This window comes from Oryx dammah, unplaced genomic scaffold (genome assembly GCF_014754425.2).
Source record: "Oryx dammah isolate SB20612 unplaced genomic scaffold, SCBI_Odam_1.1 HiC_scaffold_2, whole genome shotgun sequence".
Lineage (NCBI taxonomy): Eukaryota > Metazoa > Chordata > Mammalia > Artiodactyla > Bovidae > Oryx > Oryx dammah.
Genome location: NW_024070186.1, coordinates 6,218,420 through 6,242,149, shown reverse-complemented (window position 1 = coordinate 6,242,149; position 23,730 = coordinate 6,218,420). Strand labels below are relative to the sequence as shown.

Sequence of the window (23,730 nt, the reverse complement as noted above, 5' to 3'; positions counted from 1 at the left end):
ACAGTACCACCTCAGCCATATTCTGTGGCTCAAAGCAGCCCCAGAGACATCCCAGATTCACTGGAAGGGACACAAACACTGCCTCTGGTTGGGAGAAATGGCAAGGAATTTCTGGTTAACTATCTGGGCTGAATTGTGTCCCTCCAAATTCATATGTTGAAACCCTAACCTCTAGCACCTCATTTTGGAGGTAGATTCTCTAAAGAAGTAATTGGGTTAAAATAGGGTCATTAGTTTTTGAAAAGACCCTGATGCCGGGAAAGATTGAGGGCAGGAGGAGAAAGGGACGACAGAGGATGAGATGGCTGGATGGCATCACCGACTCAATGGCCATGGGTTTGAGTGAACTCCAGGAGTTTGTGATGGACAGGGAGGCCTGGCGTGCTGTGGTTCATGGGGTCGCAAAGAGTTGGACACGACTGAGCAACTGGAGTGAACTGAACTGAGCTGAGCTGAGGATTGTTATCTCAGACACAGAAAATAGACTTGAGAACATGGGGGAAAGAAGAGGATGGGACGAACTGAAAAGAGAGTGGCGCTAAAATGCACATGCTGCCACGAATAAAACAGAGAGCTAGTGGGAAGCCGCTGTGTGACACAGGGAACTTAGCTCATGCTCTGAGATGACCTAGGGGGTGGGATGGGGGGAGGTAGGAAGGAGGTTCAAGAGGGAGGTGGTGTATGTATCCTCATGGCTGATTCACATTGTTGCACAGCAGAAACTTTTACACAACACTGTAAAGCCATTATCCTCCGATTGAAAATAAATTTTAAAATAGGGTCAGTAGGGTGGTCCTTAATTCAATCTGGCTGATGTCCTTTTTCTTTCCTAACTGAGTTTGCAAGTTTAATGAATGTTTAGAAGAACCAAAATTCTAAGTGGGTCAATTAAATCTTACGGTACAGCTGACTTAACAATTATCCTGGGAAAAGTTGTCAGGAAACATCAGACTTGCCAACACCTTGATGTTGGACTTCTGGTCTTCAAATTATTACAAAATAAATTATCGCTGTTGTTTGGGTTTCTTTTTTTTTATTTTAAGAAAGCTAAGGAACTGCTAGAAATAACACCGGAACAACACTGACAGGAAAAGTAACACCAATTGTATAGAAAGCTGTTCTAGCAACAAGAATCATACTATTAATAAACTGTGACATTCTGAAGCAGAATTCCCCTCCCATCAAGTTCTAACAAACATAGTTATGACAACTGATACAAAGAGAACAGCCAACAAAGATGGCAGCATTAAGCTGAAGCCCATAGGGGAAGTTTAAAAAGAAATGGTAACAAGCGTAGGAAGATAAGGACTTTTTCCCCATGTGCTCAAATATATTCAGGATTTTGACTAAGTAGGAGCAGTGCCTAACTGCTTTGTTCTTCTTGAGAATTAGGTCATAACAAGAGGGTTATATGATCTAGCTTCTAGGAAGAAAAGTTGTGAATTCCTCAACTTAATGCCAGGAGAAATTGTCGTCTCTCCTTTCTGGCAGTTCTGAAGGAAAGTATAGTCAGCTATTTTTGTTGATATTCAACATGAAATCTAGCTTAGAATCATGGCACTCATTCTACATAATAACAATTATTCCTCTGCTGTATTGAACGCCAGCTCCCTTTAAAGACATAAGGAAGGGTCTGCTATATACTTATATGTGTTATCTAATTTAATTTTCTCAACATGTTTACATTTTGTTTTTATTTTTGCATTTTTTATGAGAAACATAAAGCTCAGAAAGGTTAAGGTCCTTATCAACCCTAAATACTCATTGGAAGGACTGATATTGAAGCTGAAGCTCCAGTACTTTGGCCACTTAATGAGAAGAGTCGACTTTGGAAAAGACCCTGATGTTGGGAAAGATTGAGGGCAAGACGAGAAGAGGACAACAGAGGATGAGATGGTTGGATGGCATCACCGACTCAGTGGACATGAGTCTGAGCAAACTCTGGGAGACGGTGAAGGACAGGGAAGTCTGGCGTGCTGCAGTTCATGGGGCTTCAGAGTCAGGCACAACGGGGTCATCGGCCTATTAAGTGGTCGAGCAGAGGTGAAAGTCTAAGTTAGCTGAAGTTCTAGGATTGCCAGTAGCAAAATCAACTCTGGGTGCCTCAAGCAAAATAATACATGTAGTAGTCAGGGTTTTCTGGAGAAGCAAAACCATTAGGATATATAGTTATGAGTTATAAGAGGAGATCTATTATGGGAATTGACTTACACAATTCTTATATTCCCAATTCATATGGGCTGAGAAGTCCCATAATATATCATCTGCAAGTTGACAAACCAGAAAAGCCTATGGTATAATTTGGTCTGAAGTCCAGAAGTTCTGATGTCCAAGGGTAGGAAAGATGGATGTGCCAGCTCAAGAAGAGAGACAGAATTTCCCCTCCCTCTGTTGGTTCCATCGGGGCCTTTAGTGGATTGGATGATGCCTGCCCATACTGGTGAGGGAGAACCTCGACCACTCTGCTGAATCAATGTTAATCTTTTCCAGAAACACCCTCACAGACCCACTCAGAAATAATGTTTTATCAGCTATCTCAGCATTCCTTTGCACAGTCAAGTTGACACACAAGATTATGTATATAAATAAAAGAGAATGTATATTGATAAAACTAACTATCCAAAGGAAGGGTGTAGGGAAGGATAAATTTTTGATGTTTAAGCCACTGAGTTTGTGGTGAAAACCATAGCAGATAAGAGCACCGTCTTTAATCTTAGGATTGTTAGTCAGTCAGTCATGACCCCATTTATGACCCCAAGGACTGTAGACCAGGCTCCTCCATCCATGGAATTTCCCAGAAATACTGGACTGGGTTCCCATTTCCTTCTCCAGGAGATCTTCTGACCTAGGGATGGAACCCAGGTCTCCAGGCATCACAGGGAGATTTTTTCCCATCTGAATCACCTCTGGGCATCTATAAAATTGTGTATAACTGTGTTTCTTCAACTCCAATCACATGGGTTTGCTTTTAGTTCCCTTTTTGTTGTTGATTTCTACTGTGGTCAGAAAATGTGGTCTGTAATTTAACAATCATTTGAAATTGGTTAAGGTTTTTAGCCTAGTATGTGTACATTGAGGTAAATATTCCCTGTGTGCTTGACAAAAAGGTCAATCTGTATAGTCATGGCTTTGAAACAGGAGGGAAGGGATCAGGGCACAACATTTAAAAGAATGGCATAGCCAGAGGACTCAACGTAAACTGATTAGAACCAGATGGGTCCAAGATGACGGACAAGTGCGACTTTCACTAGACCTTGAACCTCAGTATATGCTCATCAGAACATCAGCAAGCTAAATGACACTCCCACAAGTGCCATGACACTTCCAAGGCTGACCATCAAAGACCAAAAAGTGGGCAGTGGCCCAACTCTTGGAAGTCTCTGACCCCTCCCCAATATAACTGGAGGAATCCTCACATTCATTCAGTTCAGTTCAGTTCAATCCAGTTGCTCAGTCATCTCCAACTCTTTGAGACCCCATGGACTGCAGCACACCAGGCCTCCCTGTCCATCATCAACTTCCAGAATTTACTCACACTCATGTCCACTGCATTGGCAATACCATCCAACAACTTCATCCTCTGTCATCCCCATTTCTTCCTGACCTCAAACTTTCCCAGCATCAGGGTCTTTGCAAATGAGTCAGTTCTTCCCATCAGGTGGCCAAAGTGTTGGAGCTGTTTCAGCTTCAGCATCAGTCCTTCCAATGAATATTCAGGACTGATTTCCTTTAGGATGGACTGGTTGGATCTCCTTGCAGTCCAAGGGACTCTCAAGAGTCTTCTCCAACACCACAGTTTAAAAGCATCAATTCTTCGGAGCTCAGCTTTCTTTATAGTCCAACTTTCACATCCATACACGACTACTGGAAAAGCCATAGTGTTGACTAGGCCATAGCCATTCATTAGCCTGTGAAGTTACTCAGCTGGTGAAAGCTAATCACGCCATATTTCAAGGCTGCACTTGCCTTCTGAGATGGCCCACATTCTGTTTGTGGAGTGTCTCTGTCTAAACAAATCCACTTCTTACCTATCACTTTGCCTCTCACTGAGTTCTTTCTGTGATGAGATATCAAGAAACCAGGCTTCATTAAGTCCTGAGACCAAGTGTGTGATCTCAGTTGGAAGACTGTGGGTTTCGGCTGGGTTTCAGTCCAAGCACTGTGGGTTCAAGTCCCAGTCTGAGGGGAATGGTTTCAGATTTGTGGTCCTTCTATACCTGTTGGGTCAGACAAACAGACTCAAGAGGGGCTAACTCCCTTGCCAGCTAGAAATAGTCTTTGCTTTTCTCATTTTGACAGTCTTTGTTTATTTCCACACATGTTTACTGTTTTGGTTATTTTGACCATCACTTTCGTTGTTTTTCTAACATGTAATGTAGTCTGCTATTTCTCAATTGATGGCTTTTTTCCTCACCGATTTTCACAATTAAGAATTCACTCTCAACATGGACTCAGCAAAGCCTCTTTGCATCTCCAGTCCCCTTACCTCACAGCCCTCTTCTAACCTGGCCTCATGGCAACAGGCATCCCCTCTTTACCTGTTCTCTACACAGTGGCCACAAAGATGTTCCTAGAATGAGAATTTGCTCACCTCACTGCCTTGACCCACCACCTCCAGCCCAGTCCCCACCTCTGAACCTCTTACTTAGGAGACAGCAGCTAAGTCTACATGAATTTCATTGCGCTGTGTATAAATCTGCATTAATTCTCAAAAGAAAAGTAAGAGCTTCATAAAGGGTAAAGTTAACAGGATCATGGCTGTTTCTGCATAACAGTTGATGGTATCATTTGAAGCCAGGAATGGAGCGCTGGATCAAGTGCCGGGGTTCAGATCTGCCTCCTTGGTTCCCCAAATCTGACATGATGGGAACTCGAAGAAAGATGTCACAGTGTAACCGAAGTCAGACCTCCCTGGGAGGGTGGCCTGTCAATGGGCATTGCCCATGCATCTGGAGGAAAAGCCAGGATGAAGAATCTGCCTATAGGAAGAGGAACTAATATTCAGAACATGCTGGTGGCACTTTCACTGGTTAGGGGAGGAATGGGGATGGAGCAAGGTGACCTTGAAATTTGTGACAGTTCCTTTCTGCTGTTGTAGCTACCCTGAGCAACTCTTTCACCACCCACTGCCAGAAGCCTTCCTGGGTCACTTTGCTCAGAATATAACCTTGTCTGAGGTCAGGTGGCTTCCCAGCTGGCACCAGGAGCAAAGAACCTGTCTGCCAATGCAGGAGACATAAGAGATGAAGATTTGATCCCCAGGTCGGGAAGCTCCCCTGGAGGAGGGCATGGCAACCCACTCCAGTATTCCTGCCTGGAGAAGCCCATGGACAGAGGAGCCTGGTGGGCGACGGGCCATACAGTAGCAGAAGAGTCAAACACGACTGAGGTGACTTGGCACACACACTGGCTGGGCTCAGGAAGATCCTTCCTCTGAGTTGACACTGAGAGTGAGACCTGCAGGAAGGGTCCCAGCTAGAAAGGAAGACTCTTGTCCAGGATTTCCAGCTTTACTGACTGAATGGCTGCGGGGTTCTGGTCTACCACTTCATGTCTGAAATCGCAGATAGAAAACTTTTAAATGTAAAGGATTAACTTGGCATATTAACTTGAGTGTGCATTAGTCAAATTTGGTTCTCCAGAACAAAGAGAGAGGAATTTCTCTGTGGAAGTTATCGGCCCAATCAAGTCCTTATCAGAGAGGAAGGCTTTCAGGACTGTAGTTCGTTTTCACCCCGTGGTTTACATTGGGCATGCCAGAAACATCACTCATTGCTAACCAAGCGGCAGGTTAAATCAAAATAGTTTCTATTTACACAACTTCAAGAACGCCTTCCGAGAAGGATGAAACAGGCTTTGTTCAAAGTATTCGCTCCAGCCGGCTCTGAGCAAACATTGTCTCATTAATCTTCCCCAGGACAGTAAAGGGAAGCTCAGAGTTTCTTTTTATCAGTAAGAAACAGGCTGAGTGCCCAAGTGGCTACTCATAGCCTGGGGGCTGTAATCTCTCATTTAAAGCAGTAGGTTGATTCACACCATTGTCTAATACAATTAAACTGAACACTTAAAAAATCATTTCTTTGTAAGACAGAACAAAGACCAGAAAAGAATACCTTATGGTTTCTTCTCAGTTCTCCGTTTTTATTATGTCCTACTAGATTTTCAAATTTCTGTCAATCTGATAGGTTCTCAAATTAGAGAAGTAAACAGTCCTACAAAAGCATCAGATCCTACAAAAGCATAAAATCACAGTGAGGTATCACCTCCCTCAATAAGAAAGACCAACATCAAAAAGTCTACAAATGATAAGTGCTGGATACTGTGTGGCGATAAAGGAGCCCTCCTACTATTGGTGGAAACTGTAAACTGGTGCAGCCACTACAGAGAACAGTATCAAAGTTCCTTAAGACACTAAAAGTAGGGTTACGGAATGATCCTACCATCATTGGACATATGTCTGGAGAAAACCATAATTTGGAAAGATACATGCACCCCAGTGTTCATTGCAGCATTATTTACAATACCCAGGACATGGAAGCAACCTAAATGTCCATCAGCACTTGAACAGAAAAAGAAGTGATACATGTATGCAAGGGAATATTACTCAGCCATAAAAAAGAATGAAATAACACCATTTGCAGCAACGTGAAGGGACCTAGAGATTATCAAAGTGAAGTGAGTCACACAGATGAAACTGAGCAGGACCCTGTGGAGCTCCTGGGCACAGAAGCCTTCCTGTGTCTTCCATTCCTTGTTTGTAGGGAACAGATTCCAGCCTCCATGAACTTCTCTGAGTTCTGAAGGGCAGATTTCAACAGTTGCTAATCAGGGAAGGAAGGGTATGGAGAAACAAGGGAGAAGCAACCAAGAGGCAACAGTGTAGACTTGGGGCAGGTCCCGGTTCTATCCCAAGGGATACACATAATGATATCTTTGAGGTCTTTACATATCTAAACCCCACAACAGATGAAAGATGTAGCATTCTTTGTTCCAGAGAAGAGCACCTGAAATCAGAGTAAAGGAACTAGAGAAACTCATCAAGGGATTATTTCAGGCCAGATTAAGGAGTGCAGGTCCTGCACACACTCTAATCTTATCAACAGCCTTGAACCATTGCTGCAAAACTGGTCACCAAATCCTCCTAGGTAGGACGCACGATTTAGAGGGGCACAGGCCTGCTGTGTTCCCCTTTGTCTGGGAAAACAACAAAGCTATTCTCTACTTCACCTAACACTCTGTCTCTGAGAGTCTATTTGGCACCAATGCACAGAGGCTGAGTTTTTGGCATCAAAGAGAAACACAAACATCATATGATATTGCTTATATGTGGAATTAAAAAAAAAATAGACAAATGAACTTATTTACAAAACGAGAAAAGCTCATAGACATAGAATACAAACACAGTTACCAAAGGAGAAGGTTGAAGCGGGTGGGGGTAAATTAGGAGTTTGGGATTAATGTGTACACGTTTCTAGATGTAAAACAGATAACCAACAAGAACGTACTGTATAGCACAAGGAACTATACTTAATATTTTATAATAACCTATAAGTGCAAAGAATCTGAAAAAAATAGATGTTTGTATCAATATATTTATCATTGAATCACTGAGCTGTACGTCTGACACTGAGACACAGCAAATTAACTCTGTGTGTGTGTGTGTGTGTGTGTGTGTTAGTCACTCAGTCACGTTCGACTGTTTGCAACCCCCGTGGACTGCAGCCCACCAGGCTCCTCCATCCCTGGGATTTTCCAGGCAAGAGCACTGGAGTCGGGTGCCATCGCCTTCTCCATGTGGCAGTTTAAGCCTGTTCAGTTAATGAGTTAAACAAGGCCATCAGCTTGACACAGCTTCATGAAATGGCAGCTTCGTAAGTAAACTAGAACCTCAGCCTGTAGCTGCCTCAAGGTTCCGAAATCTAAAGCTAAGGACAACCAATCAGAAACAGTCAACTTTGCCTCTCACTACAACCAAGTCTTTACAGCTGAGACAACAGGGAAGCTCATACTCTTATCGATATTATGTATAAAATAGGTAACTAATGAGAACCTACTGTGTAGCTCAGGAAACTCTACTCAGTGCTCTGCAGTGACCTAAATGGGAAGGAAATCCAGAAAAAGAGGGGATACGGTATATACCTATAGCTGATTCACTTTGCTGTACAGCAGAAACTAACACAGCATTGTAAAGCAGCTAGACTCCTATGAAATTAGAAAAAAAAAAAGGAAAAGAAAATAACTTAGGTGATACAAGCAAATTTACTTAACCCTTTGTGAAGCGGACAGTCTCCATTAGGAAAATGACAAGATGGGGCAAAAGGCAGGAGGCTTGTACATAATAACGAATAAAAGCCTAGGGCCTGAGTGTAGAACCCGGTGCGGGCTTGGCACTGGGGAGTGGCTGACTTAAGACACCGTGTTTCTGGTCAAGCAGTGTCATTTCAACAATTCCGGAAGCTGCAGAGATCACTGGTCAGCTTGGCCCTCCAGGCGAGGGGCTTGGAGGTTCCAGGGAGGACTCACGTTATCTTCCCGTGAGGGCCAAGCCAGATGCCTGGGAGCACAGCCGGGTTATGGTCTCTGCCTAACTTTCCCAGAGTTTTTCCTGAAATTCCTGCTCATCCTGCGCGTCCACCAGTAAGCAACTGTTAAAGAAAAAAAAAAAAAAATTTATCAAGATGGGAATTTTGTTATAAACTTTATGGTTTAATGACTTTGTAATACATTATTTTTTCTACTGCAACCTGTCCCTGACATTCATTCAGTAAATATTTATGTGTCTGTATGTATGAGCTCAGTCGCCCAGTCTTTTCTGCCTCTTTGCGGCCTAGTGGACTGCAGCCCGCCAGGCGTCTCTGTCCATGGGGTTCTCCAGACAAGAATACTGGAGTGGGTTGCCACTTACTGCTGAGCCAGATCTTCCTGAACCAGATATTGAACCCACGTCTCTTCCTTTTCTTGCATTGGCAGGCAGATTCTTTACTGTGTAGGGCCACCTGGGAAGCCCCCCAGAGTAAATGCTTATTGACCATCTACTACCTGCTGTGGAGAAGGAAGTGGTAACTCACTCCAATATTCTTGCCTTGGAGAATCCCACAGACAGAGGAGCCTGACGGGCTGCAGTCCATGGGGTTGAAAAGAGTCGGAAACAACTACAGTGATTCAGCACACGTGCACCGGATGGGCGAATTAATGCAGGGAGAAACAGGAACAAGCATCATTAAGAAGCCTACATGGTCTCATTCACCATATTATATCACTGGGAGAAACATAGTGTATCTGACTTGGTAGATCTAGAATGTTCTTGTGAAAATGCTAAATTCAGTATGGGGTCTGAGCCCTTAGGAAACACGGAAGATGGGCATTAACTTTATCAGACAGAAACAAAAGCAAAGCTTCTCATATTACATATCCCCACAATACTGACCCGATGCAGAAGCCTGACGTCAGGGTATTAGATGAGTGACTGTCCCCAGTCATAAGTGATACAGATGAGTGAATGTCACCTATGAGAATGTCCAGTTCTTGGGGACTTCCCTGATTGTCCGGTGGTTAAGAATCTGCCATCCAATGCAGTGGGTGCTTGTTCAATTCCTGGTCAAAGAGCTAAGATCCCACTTGCAGCGGGGCAACCAAACCTACACGTCACAACTGTTGAACCCATGGGCTCTGGAGCCCATGAACCACAGCAAGAGAAGTCTTTGAGCCGCAACTAGAGAAAGCCCAGCGCCACAGTGAAGACCCAAGGCAGCCAAAAACAAGTGCAGAGACATAAGTGTATGTAAAGGCCATTTCAATAGAAGTAAGTCAATAGTTCTTTAAACCACCAATATTTAACATTAGAATTAAGCATAGTGTAAAATTAGGTATATATCCTAACTTTTGGCTAGGTCATTTCTCTAGATTTTATAGCAATGACTTTTTTTTTTTAAGTTGTCATTCATATTGAGCCCTCTCACGAGACAGTAATTACAGGCTCAGGTTTTTTTTTCCATCTATGCTTAATTATAGTACAGCTTTAAAAGCAAGCTTCCCCGATGGCTCAGTGGGATAAGGAATCCACCTGCAGTCACAGGAGACACAAGAGATTCAGGTTCGATCCCTGGGTTGGGAAGATCCCCTGGAGGAGGAAATGACAACCCACTCCAGTATTCTTGCCTGGAGAATCCCATGGACAGAGGAGCCTGGCGGGCCACAGTCCAATGGGTCACAAAGACATGACTGAGCGACTGAACTTAGTTTTTTCAGTTTAATCTTTTACAAGCAAAGTGTTGAAAATCTAAAAAGGGAAACGTGAAAATGAGTTATTTTGTAGAGTACGGTGCATTAAATGTCGCCTTAAACTTACTCCAAAGTCTCAGTAAGCACGGTAAATATTTAACAATTCAAATTTATGATGGCCATAAAAGCCTTATCAGCCAAATTATTTTATGATATCAAAAAACGTCCAAAGAAAAACAAGGAACTCAAATCTTAAAATATAGGTCCTTTAGTCAGAGCTGTTTGTTGAAAAAATAAACTTCAAATCTCTGGAGCTGCTCTTCCTAATTCTAATAACAACTCATTTATTTCTCTTGCAGAGTCCCCTTCCCTCATCCCCAGAAGTCCCTGTACCTTGTCCCCGTGTGGCTGATTTTACATTTTTACAGTCTAAAATGGGGACAGACCACCCCGAGAGATCAGAGAGGTCGTGGATGAACATAACAGGTCTGGTGCACCAGCTTAGAGATCCGCAGCAATTCCCCGGACCCCAGCCAGCTGGTGCAGGGGTCAGGAGGCTGCGGGAACACCACCTTCCCCTCCAGGTGGTGAAGTCTTTGCTTGCACAATCCCTGGCGGGCTCATCGAGTGAAGGACACCATATGGACTTTTCTGTTTCGTCTTTGTTTGTGTCATCGGTCTTTGATGTCGTCCAGTGACTCACTCCCAACGCAGTCAGGACTTTCTACATCTTGATATCACCTGGATGACTAATGCCTACAACACCTGGCGAGCTCAGAGAAGGCACTACTTGTTCAGACCACACTCTCTCCAAGGGCCTGTCCTTCCAGGAATCAAAATCAAATGGTGACAATTAGCAACTATGTCCCCACAGTCCCTGAATGAGAGGAGCTGATCCATTCACACTAGCTGGCTGTGATTAAGCCGACTTGGGGCCTCCTGGGACTGAAGTTGAGGTATGTCAAATACACCTGTCCAGGACATAAGATGCTCTTCGAAGTGTGACCAGCTGACACAGAGCAGCTCATTACCTCTCCTCCTTCCATCAAGACTCGGCTTAAACCACTTCTGCTCCATTCATCAAAGGGAATAATTACTGTTAATGTAATGACTCCTCTTACTGTACACAAGGCTACACCTAAGATACACAGGCTTTTCAGAAAGCACAAAGGGACATTGTGCAAACCGGAGCCCAGTGAGATGGACGGACTGGTAAACATACCATTGACAGCTGTGCTCCGAGGGCCTGTACGGCTTACCTTGCGCTGTGGGTGGCCACTGCGTTGGTACCTTATTTATTTCAAAAGTTGTGCCTTCATTTTGAGTGTGATTAAGTACCTAGGCATTTGCATTTCATCAAAATGATCAAGCAACAAATAAACGTTCTGCTGGGGAGAGAATCTGGGGCTAAGGTAAGAAGTTGTGCATCCGGTCCTCAGTAAGAGCTACTGATCAGCTGTGAGACCTCAGAAACTCACATTGGCACCCTGTTTTCTCATTTGAAAGGAAACTCGAATATACCTGAGTGGTGGTTCTCAAAGTGTGTTCCAGGGTGGCTATGGGTCCCTGAGCCTTTTTCCTGGCATCTGTGAAGTAAAAATTTACATAAAGAATTGTTTATTTCACTCTCAATCTTTCACAAATATCTAGTAGAGCTTTTCAGAGGCTTCATGACATGTGATATTGTAAGGGTTTGAATTCAGAAGCAGATGAGCAAGTCCAACTGTCTTCCATTAAGCCAGACATTGAGAAGATTCTCAAAAATGTAAAACAGTTGCAAACAGTATGAATTCTAAGTTTTTGTTGTTTTAGAACATAGAGTCACCTTTTATATTCAAATGATCATATAATAGGTTTATTGTCATTTTTAAATAAATAAATATCTTCAACACTTTTCTGCTTTGATTTTTAATATGGTAAAAATGTAGAGGATCCACATAAATGATAAATTTTAGAACGTAAAGGTATCCTGAGATAAGATTTGACACCCAGTGCACTAGATCTTAATGGTCTTTTGTCACTCATAATTCGGGTTTCCTTGCCTTGTAGTCCTTTCTTTTCTCTTTACCAATCAGGCACTTATGGTCGTTTTATTTATTTACATATTTTTGGCTACCCCACATGTGGGATCTCAGTTCTCTGACCAGGGATCAAACCTGCGCCCCCTGCATTGGAAGCCCAGAGTCTTAACTAGTGGTTCATCAGGGAAGTCCTGCACTTAAGGTCATTTTAATTACTAAACACTTCACTTCCTTATTATGCTTCTTCTTTGTGTATTTGTTGTGCTTCTTATATGTGTATCCCCTTGCTCTTACATAAACTCCATGAGGGCTGAGATACTTGTCAATTTTGTTCATTAATGTATCCCAAGTTGTCTAAAACTGGGGCTAGCACATGGCAGGCACCTGACAGACAGCTCTGGATGGGAGGAAGAGGGGATGAACAGGAGACAGGGGGAATAACCCTTCCAGGATCTGTGTAGTTGACGAGGCAGGTGGCATTATCTCTGTTTTATGGGAGAAACTTGGGCATCGGAAGTGAAGGGCCCTATTTAAGATGCCATGGTGATTGGCAAAGCCCAAACTTCTTTTCATCACTTCTTCTGTCCCAGGGCTCTATAATCTGACCCTGGAAAGCAGCTCCTTCCCCAGTAGAGCCGAGGGGTATCTGAGCCCCCTGGAGTTGGTATTCACAGAGAGCCTGGGTCCCATTGACCCTGAAAGATGCTCAGGTCCCCAGGAGAGAACTCAGAGCCCTTTGGAAGAGCTCAGCAGGAAGGTTCGGATCCACATGGTGTGAACGGATCCAGGCCCTGAAATCTACCCAGAACCTTCTGAGTTCAGTGCAGCGACACTGGCCAGGCCCCATTCACCAGCCCTGGTGTGTTTCCAGTTATGCTGAATGTGCCCTCTGAGGACCACCCGTGGCTTCGTTTCCTAATAAGTGCATGACTCAGTAAGCACAGCCACAGACCAGGCCTGGCTGCCTCTTCTGGAAACCTCTGGGAAGGAAGAGATCATCTTGCAACCAGCCAGCCAGGATCCCGATACCCACTGAACTGGTGGAGCCCATTTCAACCTCAACCTCTCCAGCCTGCAAGTGCCTGCCTGCGACCCCTGTAAAAGATCCTGGTGCTCCCTTCACCCAAGGAGGCTTGGTGGAAGGGGACTCTCCAGGACCATAAAGAAGTTTAGTGTCTCTAGGGAGAAACAGGCAAAACTGACCATTACAGCCCAGGAATTAAGATCCAGGAGTTGGCTCAGAGATCCAGGGAAGCTACTATAAGGACTGTGTGCAAAATAGCAGAGTTCTCATTACTCAGGTACCTCCTAAGTTGCCCACCTCCAAATACTATCTCATGGGGGACTGGCTTTCAGCAAATGAATCTGGGGGCCACACAAACACTCAGCCCATAGCAATGATGATTCAGAAAGCCCTCAGTGCATTTCAGTTTACTCCTCTCTGTTTTTCCCTACTCTTGGCTGGACCTTGAGGCTCATGGGGTAGGTAGGAGGGTTAGTGGGAGAGGAGGCTGGCAGTGCAAACAAAAGTCATGCCAAGCTGTTTAGATTTCATTTCAAGAGCAGTGCTCCAATACTTTGGCCACCTAATGTGAAGAGTTGACTCATTGGAAAAGACTGGGAAAGATTGAGGGCAGAAGGAGAAGAGGCCGACAGAGGATGAGCTAGCTGGATGGCATCACCAACTCAACAGACATGAGTCTGAGCAAACTCCAGGAGATGGTGAAAGACGGGCAAGGCTAGTGTGCTGCAATCCACGGGGTCGAAAAGAGTCAGACACGACTTAGCGACTGAACAGCAACAAGAGCAGTGCATATCATATATTAGCACACTTATACGGAGTCTAGGAAAATGGTATAGATTAACTTATTTGCAAAGCAGAAATAGAGACACAGACTTGGAAAGCAAACACTGGTTCTCAAGGAGGTAGGACCTACCCTGGTGACTCAGTGGTAAAGAATCTGCTTGCAATGCAGGAGATGAGGGCTCGAGATGAGGGCTCAAGATGAGGGTTTGATCCCTGGGTCTGGAAGATCCCCTGGAGAAGGAAAGGGTAACCCACTCCAGTATTCTTGCCTAGGAAATCCCATGGGCAGAGAAGCGTTGGAGGCTACAGTCCATGGGGTCGCAAGAGTTGGACATGACTTAACAACTAACCCACCACCACCAAGGCGGGGACAGGTGGAGGGAGGGATTGGGAGATCCAGATTGGCATGTATACCCTATGTATAAAACAGATAACTAATGAGGACCGACTCTAGAGCTCAGGGGACTCCATGCAATGCTCTCTGGTGACCTGAATGGGAAGGAAAGGCAAAAAAAGAAAGGATATATTGTATACGTACAACTGATTCACTTTGCTGTACAGAAGAAGCTAAAACAACTTTGGAAAGCAACTATACTAAAAAAGAGAGAGAGAGGGAGAACAGAGCAGGGGAATAACATAACCAGACCAACAGGTTAGGAAGCATAGCACATCGGGCTGCCTGGTGTAGTATTGACTGAGAGGAAGGTGTCAGAAGGAGGGCACCTGATTGGAAATGATCTGGCTGACGCTATGGTGCCTCTCCCTGTTAGATCAGTAAGAATCAGAAAAAGAGACTGAGCGTTAGGGAAATTTCAGAGCTAGAATCCACAGTTTCAGTTCCAGATGGATTCTGGAGAGAGCAAGAAATAGAAGAGGTTGAGGAATATCCCCGAGCAGCTGGAAAATAGCCTGGGGGACGGACATATCTCAGGAATGGATTTATTGACAGTTAAGCCTAAGTCCCAACATCACTGAGCCATCGAAACCACCTTGGACCGTCTTCCCTGAGTGTTTTGCCAGGGAAAGTGTTTTGCCATTTTAACTCCTGTACTTGTTGTATCATGTTTCTGACATATTTAAGTGTCCTCTTAAGTGAAAGAGGAGAGTGGAAAAGCTGGCTTAAAACTCAACATTCAAAACACTTAAGATCATGGCATCCGGTCCCATCACTTCACAGCAAATAGATGGGGAAACAATGGAAACACTGAGAGACTTTATTTCGGGGGGGGGGCTCCAAAATCACTGCAGATGGTGATTGCAGCCATAAAATTAAAAGACATTTGCTCCCTGGAAGGAAAGCTATCGCAAACCTAGAAAGCATAATAAACAGCAGAGACATTACTTTTCTCACAAAGGTTCGTATGGCTATGGCTTTTGCAGTGGTCGTGTATGGATGTGAGAGTTGGACCATAAAGAAAGCTTTCTAGCACTGAAGAATCGATGCTTTTGAACTGTGGTGTTGGAGAAGACTTGAGAATCCCTTGAACTGCAAAGAGATCCAACCAGTCCATCCTAAAGGAAATAAGTCCTGAATATTCATTGGAAGGACTGATGCTGAAGCCAAAGCTCCAATACTTCTGCAACCTGCTGTGAAGAGCCGACACATTTGAAAAGACTCTGATGCTGGGAAAGATTGAAGACAGGAGGAGAAGGGGACAATAGAGGATGAGATGGTTGGATGGCATCATTGACTCAATGATGAGCAAACTCTGGTGGATTCTTTACCACTGAAAAAAAGCAGGTTACATTGGTGGGAACTGATGGGCTTACTCAGTTCAGTTCAGTCGCTCAGTAGTGTCTTACTCTGCAACCCTGTAGACTGCAGCACTCCAGGCCTCCCCGTCCATCACCAACTCCCGGAGTCCACCCAAACCCATGTCCATTGAGTCGATGATGCCATCCAACCATCTCATCCTCTGTTGTCCCCTTCTCCTCCCACCTTCAATCTTTCCCAGCATGAGGGTCTTTTCAAATGAGTCAGTTCTTTACATCAGGTGGCCAAAGTACTGGAGTTTCGGCTTCAACATCAGTCCTTCCAATGAATATTCAGGACTTATTTCCTTTAGGATGGACTGGTTGGATCTCTTTGCAGTTCAAGGGATTCTCAAGAGTCTTCTCCAACACCACAGTTCAAAAGCATTAATTCTTCAGTGCTAGAAAGCTTTCTTTATAGTCCAACTCTCACATCCATACATGACTACTGGAAAAACCATAGCCTTGACTAGATGGACCTTTGTTGGCAAAGTAATGTCTCTGCTTTTTAATATGCTGTCTAGGTTGGTCATAACCTTCCTGCCAAGGAGTAAGCATCTTTTAATTTCATGGCTGCAATCATCATCTGCAGTGATTTGGAGCCCCCCCCAAAATAACTTCTGCCACTGTTTCCCCTGTTTCCCTATCTATTTCCCATGAAGTGATGGGGCCGGATGCCCTGATCTTAGTTTTCTGAATGTTGAGCTTTAAGCCAACTTTTTCACTCTCCTCTTTCACTTTCATCAAGAAGCTCGTTAGTTCTTCTTCACTTTCTGTCATAAGGGTGGGGGTCATCTGAATATCTGAGGTTATTGGTATTTCTCCCAGCAATCTTGATTCCAGCTTACTGGAAAAGCAGAAAAGGCAAGTGTGACAGATGTTATTTGTTCTTCAGTAGGATATTTCACCCAATGTCTTAGATCTTCCAGGGCAGTTATACAAAAAGAGTTAATCATCCCTAAGTTATTGTCACCCAGAGGGAGAGTCCTAGTGACATACCGACTGACTCTTAGTCACTATTTGCTCAAGGACTTCCTTATCAAGGTAATAGGTGACTCAAAGTTGTTAGTAATGGAAGATACTTTGGATAGGAAGTCTTGGGAGTCATAAAGTTCTGAGAGACAGGAATGGTGCCCTGAATTCAGCCAGATTCAGTCACTGATTCACGCACTGATTTATTCATTCATTCACTGAAGGCATATTTATCAACACGTAGAACACATCAGAGGTTGTCAAAGGTGCTGGGACATAGCAATGAACAAAACGGACAAGAGTTCTGCTCTCCCTGAGCTTGTGTTTTAGTTTACAGGAGAAGCTCTGTCCTGAAGACCAGAGGTGAAGGAAGGAGGAGAGTCTGGTGCACAGATGGACAGGGACCAAGGATTTCTCAGGACCCAGCAGTGATGCTGGCCAATCTCCACCAGACCACGCGGCTCCTCTTGGTGTATCTTTAGCTCCTGTCCAGAAGTCTATGGGGCCAGAGCAGTTCTCTTCCTGACTCAGGAACAGGGACTGGATCAGATTCCAAAGCTGAGGGGCTCAGAGACCCCAACAAGGAGAAACTAGGAATGGGAGAACTAGACAACCTTCTCGTTTTCTTCGAATCTTCAGGCCGTTGATCCCTTCACACCATTATCAACTTGTAATTGATCTGAATTCTAAGCTCTTATTCTTTTTATTTTAATGATTTTTTTCACATAAGTAGGAGATAGTGCCTCACCTCTAAGACTGTTCTTAAGATTTCAACATGTAGTTATCACCATAAATACACATTGGCCCCACTGGCTAGAGTGTTCAAGAAAGCAGTTTCATAAACCTCCTTTTCTCGTTTTCTTGTAGAGAAGGTCAGAGATCCAAGTTACTGCCTAATTCAACTTTTTTACTCTTTATCCTATGTTTCCATCGTACTCAAAACTTTCTTACTCCTACTAAGACCCTTCACTTTCTTAGAAAGCTTCCCATCCCTTAACTTCATCCCTGGTGGCCTCTTTCTCTCCTTTCAGTATCTTGTCTCAGGAAAAAAGCTTGCATGAGTTTCCTGTGGCTTCTGTACCACAAACTCAGTGGCTTGAAATAGTAGACATTAATGCTGTGACAGGTCTGGTGGCCAGAAGTCCAAGATCAAGGTGTCAGCAACTTCTGTGACTTGGAGCAAGTCATTTAAACTGGAAATAGTACTGTTATCCAAAATAAGTAATTTCATGGAAGGTAAGCCCAGGAAAATCATAAAGTACTATGTAAACACAAGGTCTGCCATGATTCTGGTTTTCATTGTTTCAGCAATGTGCTATAAATGAACACTGAACAACTAAAAACTGAGCTAACATATGACCCAACATGCAGAAAACAAAGATCATGGCATCCGGTCCCATCACTTCATGGGAAATAGATGGGGAAACAGTGGAAACAGTGGCAGACTTTATTTTTTTGGGCTCCACAATCACTGCAGATGGTGATTGCAGCCATGAAATTAAAAGACGCTTACTCCTTGGAAGAAAAGTTATGACCAACCTAGACAGCATATTCAAAAGCAGAGACATTACTTTGCTGACTAAGGTCCATCTAGTCAAGGCTATGGTTTTCCCTGTGGTCATGTATGGATGTGAGAGTTGGACTGTGAAGAAGGCTAAGCGCTGAAGAATTGATGCGTTTGAACTGTGGTGTTGGAGAAGACTCTTGAGAGTCCCTTGGACTGCAAGGAGATCCAACCAGTCCGTTCTGAAGGAGATCAGCCCTGGGATTTCTTTGGAAGGAATGATGCTAAAGCTGAAACTTCAGTACTTTGGCCACCTCATGCGAAGAGTTGACTCATTGGAAAAGACTCTGATGCTGGGAGGGATTGGGGGCAGGAGGAGAAGGGGACGACAGAGGATGAGATGGCTGGAAGGCATCACTGACTCGATGGACGTGAGTCTGAGTGAACTCTGGGAGTTGGTGACAGACAGGGAGGCCTGGCGTGCTGTGATTCATGGGGTCGCAAAGAGTCGGACATGACTGAGCGACTGAACTGAACTGAATGACCCAACAATCCTGCTCCCAGGCATATACTGGACAAAATTCTAATTCAAAAAATACATGCACCCTAATGTTCATTGCAGCACTATTTACAATAGCCAAGACAAGGAAGTAGCCTAAATGTCTATCAATACAAGAATGGTTAAAGAAGAGTGGTATATACATACAATGGCATATTACTCAGTCATAAAGAAGAATAAAATAATACCATTTGCGGCAGCATGGATGAACCTAGAGATTACCATACTAAATGAAGTCAGAGAAAGAAAACTATTCACTTTCTGTGTGAAATCTTACAAGTGATATAAGTGAACTTATTTACATAACAGAAACAGACTTGCAGACTTTGAAAAGAAACTTAGGATTACCAACAGAGGAAAGATGGGGCATGGGAAGGAGAAATTAGAAGTTTGGGATTAACGCCTACACACTACTGTATTTACAACAGATAGCCAACAATGGCCTACTGTATAGCACAGGGAACTCTACTCAATAATCTGTAATGATGTAAATGCTAAAAAAAAATTGAAAAAGAACAGATACATGTATATGTATTAATATCAATATAAATGAATCACTTTGCTGTTACACCTGAAACTAACTCAACACTGTAAATCAACTAAACTCCAATATAAAATAAAATTTTAAAAAATGAAAGACTTCACATAATGTATTTATCTCTTTTTATTGGTAAAACTTGTAACAACTGCATCCATACGTACAAAGTAACATTATACTTGTTCCTCAGTAAGGTGACAAAAATTCCCTGGAATTCATGAGTGTCGTTTACCCAACAAATATTTATTGAGTGCCATGTTAGGAATTGTCCTGCAGAAAAGTAGTGCCTGAAATGGGTACAACCCCGCCCTGCTGGAATAGAATTCATGCAGGGGAGAAGAGTTGTTCTATCGCTCAGTCGTGCCCGACTATTTGCGACTCCATGGACTGCAGCACGCCAGGCCTCCCTGTCCATCACCAACTCTTGGAGTTCACTCAGACTCATGTCCTTCGAATCAGTGATGCCATCCAACCATCTCATCCTCTGTTGTCCCCTTCTCCTCCTGCCCTCAATCTTTCCCAGCATCAGGGTCTTTTCCAATGAGTTGGCTCTTTGCATCAGGTGGCCAAAGTATTGGAGCTTCAGCTTCAGCATCAGTCCTTCCAGTGAATATTCAGGGAGAGTGAACAGGGTAAAAAAGGAAAATGTCAAAGGAAAATTACATAATGACAAGGGCTTTAGGGAAAAAAAAAAAGTCAGGCTGTGTTAGATGAAAAATGGATTAAATTTTAGACGTGGGAAGAGGTTTCCCAGGAGAGGGAGGATCCTGTCTGGTGTTTGGGGGAGGCCAGCTGGTGCCCTGAGGACCAGAAGGACTGGGGCAAGAGGAGAGATCTGAGAGATGGAGGCCTCAGAGTGGGGAGGGGAAACTGAGGGGCCTCAAGCTCTTCCTCTGAGTCACCCTGGGCCACTGGAGGGCTTTAGCTGAGGAGAGAGGGTCTGACAGATGTTTTAACAGGATCCCTCTGGATGCTGTTTTGAGAACAAATACAGTGTTTAGAAGCCTTTAGAAATAAGTATTCAAATGTGCAAGTCACACTGACAAATCATTTTTAAAATGTCAAATTATATTTGCAGCCAATTAAGCCAACTATGCTCCATTCCCCATGGGGGCTTGGTGTGCACTGACTGCAAATGTCAGGTAGTATATGCAGCCTGTTGCCTGTGTGGGTTGCCCTAAGGGACCTTGGAAACAGCCCTTTCCAGGGGACATTCATGACTGGCCCGCTGCCCTCAGTCTAGGCTGCAGACTGGTATGTGCAGTGCCTTTGGAAAGGCCCAGGGCACAGTGGCCAGGGTCCACACTGGTCAAGTCATAAAGTCCATCCACACCAAGCTGCAGAACAAGGAGCATCCGACTGAGGCCCTCTGCAAGGCCAAGTTCAAGTTCCCTGGCTGACAGAAGGTCCACATCTCCAAGAAGCAGGGATTTGCTAAGTTTAACGTGGATGAATCTGCAACATGGTGGCTGAAAAGCGGCTTATCCCGGATGGCTGAGGGGCCAAAGTGAAAAGTGACGTTGCTCAGTCGTGTCCGACTCTTTGCGACCCCATGGATTGTAGCATGCCAGGCTCCTCCGTCCATGGGGTTTTCCAGGCAAGAGTACAGGAGTGGGTTGCCATTTCCTTCTGCAGGGGATCTTCCCAACCCAGGGATTGAACCCAGGTATACCCCCATTATAGGCAGATGCTTTACCATCTGAGCCACCAGGGAAGATACGACGGGTCAAATACTTCCCTAATTATGGCCCCCTGGGCCTGTACTCATGAGAGAGCCTTGGTGCTTTCCCCTGCTCACTCATGCTCACCACTAAATCCTACTTCCCTGTCAAAATAAAGTGTCAAATTATGCCAATTGTGCCTCAATAAAACTGAAATGAATGAAGGGAGGAAGGAGTGAGTGAACGAATGAGTAAAATGTCAATTTTTTAAAAAAATTAAACCAGATCAGGTGGTTCTTTCAGGGAAACAGTTCACTCATTTTTCTATATAAACACCAAAGTTAAGGATGAAAATAAAGGAACAAGAGACAAGCAGCTAGTTTCCTCAAATATTCTTCTCCCTCATTATCTAGTGTGTTCAAGCTCAGAGAAGGAAGGGCTTCCTTGATCTCCTCCCCTCTTCCCAATGAGGAAGACCCAGCTGTTCCTGGGGTGGCCCACCGCTGGGACAGCCACCGTGGGAGAAGAACAAAGGAGGCCCGAATGCAGCCCTGTGACCGACCGTCTGGCACAGCCCAGAGCACCTCCTACACAACTGGCTTTGCGTCTTCCTCTGCTGCCCAGGCTGGTCCAGGAAAAGAGCATCACCGGTCAGCCCTCTCTAGGCATTAAAGATGCTATAAGCCTCAATCACGGGCCAGACGTTTCACAGATAGCTGCCAATAGAAACCAAACAATTGGATATAATAAAATATATATTGGCCATAAAGAAAAACGAAATGCTGACACAGGTTACAACCTGGATGATCCTTGAGAAGAGTAGGCTGAGTGAAAGAAGCCAGTCACAAAAGACGCTTGCTCCTTGGAAGAAAAGCTATTATGACAAACCCAGACAGTGTATTGTAAAGCAGAGGTCATCGCTTTGCTGATAAAAGGTCCCTCTAGTCAAAGTTATGGTTTTTCCAGTTGTCATGGACGGATGTGAGAGTTGGACCATAAAGAAAGTGGAGTGGTGCAGAATTGATGCTTTCAAACTGTGGTGTTTGGGAAGCCTCTTGAGAGTCCCTTGGACTGCAAGGAGATCAAACTAGTCAATCCTAAAGGAAATCAACCCTGAATATTCATTGGAAGGACTGATGCTGAAGCTGAAGCGCCAATACTTTGGCCACCTGATGGGAAGAGCCGACTCATTAGTAAAGACCCTGATGCTGGGAAAGATTGAGGGCAGGAGGAGAAGGGGACAACAGAGGATGAGATGGTTGGATGGCATCACTGACTCAATGGACGTGAGTTTTGAGCAAGCTCTGGGAGACAGCTAAGGACAGAGAAGCCTTGTGTGCTGCAGTCCATGGGGGTCAGAAAGAGTGACTGAGCGACTGATCAACAAAACAAAAATGGTGCACTGCTGTTCATGGGAAAGCACAGAACAGGCAGGCAGAAGGCAGATTCGCAATTACACAGGGCTAGCAGGGGAGAGAAGGGCTGACGGGGTGACAGCTAATGGGAACAGAGCTTCTTTCTGAGGTGATAAAAATGTTCTAAACGTGACTAGGGTGATGGCTGCACAGATTTGTGAATATTCCTAAAACCACTGAACCATATACTTTACATGGGTCAATTTTGCAGTATGTGGATTATATCACAATACAGGTGTTTAGGTGAGTTTCTGTAGTATGTAGCTTGAAAAGACCAAGTCAGACTGACACAGAGGCTCTGACCTGTTGCCTTGGGAGCAGGGGGCTGATGGCCACCTGCCTGCTGTGTGTTCTGAATGATAGAAGTGCCCTCTGGCTCCCTGCACGTGGGGAAAGTCATGGGAGAAATGTCTCACCAGAGACTGACTACATAATTTGCAGAGCTTTCTGCAAAATGGAGGGAGAAGGCAATGGCACCCCACTCCAGTACTCTTGCCTGGGAAATCCCATGGATGGAGGAGCTTGGTAGGCTGCAGTCCATGGGGTCGCTAAGAATCAGACGTGACTGAGCGACTTCATTTTCACTTTTCACTTTCATGCATTGGAGAAGGAAATGGCAACCCACTCCAGTGTTCTTGCCTGGATAATCCCAGAGACGGGGGAGCCTGGTGGGCTGCCATCTATGGGGTCGCACAGAGTTGGACACGACTGAAGCGACTTAGCAGCAGCAGCTGCAAAATGGAAAAGAGCCTCTTTATATATATATATATATATATATATATATATATTATTAAGGGAATTCGCTGGAAGTCCAGTGGTTAGGACTTTGCACTTTCACATATCAAACCACGGTTCAGTCCCTGGTGGGAGAACTATGATCCCACAATTCTCGGTCATGACTAAAAAATAATAAATAAATAAATGAAAATGTAATTTTAAAAAAAATGTAAGACTTTTAAAGTATTAAAAATTTCATGATGGCAACTGGGACCTGGTCCCCTCATTGTCCCTTTTTGCAGGTGTGGAGGTGGGGAAGCGATGTGTCCCTGTGAGTCATCTCTGCTTTGTTTTAATAAGGGGGCAAATACAGGACTGTTTCTTTGCTCAGAGAGCTGGGGCACCTCCTATAGAGTTCTGTGAGAACCTTCCAGAAGATGAGTCCTGGGGTTCTTCCCCTTGACAGCTGAGAGTGGTGGGTGGTCTCTCCTCTTCACCCTCAACCAGAATAAAGAGGCAAGTTTGAGGTGACAAGTCCGGCATTTAGAGGTAAAGCCAGCATT

General features: G+C 44.3%; 1 pseudogene; it reads left to right on the top strand.

Annotated features, from left to right (window-relative positions):
• The first annotated feature begins 20,446 nt into the window (after positions 1-20,446).
• On the top strand, positions 20,447-20,573 carry LOC120859797 (annotated as a pseudogene).
• The last annotated feature ends 3,157 nt before the right edge of the window (positions 20,574-23,730 follow it).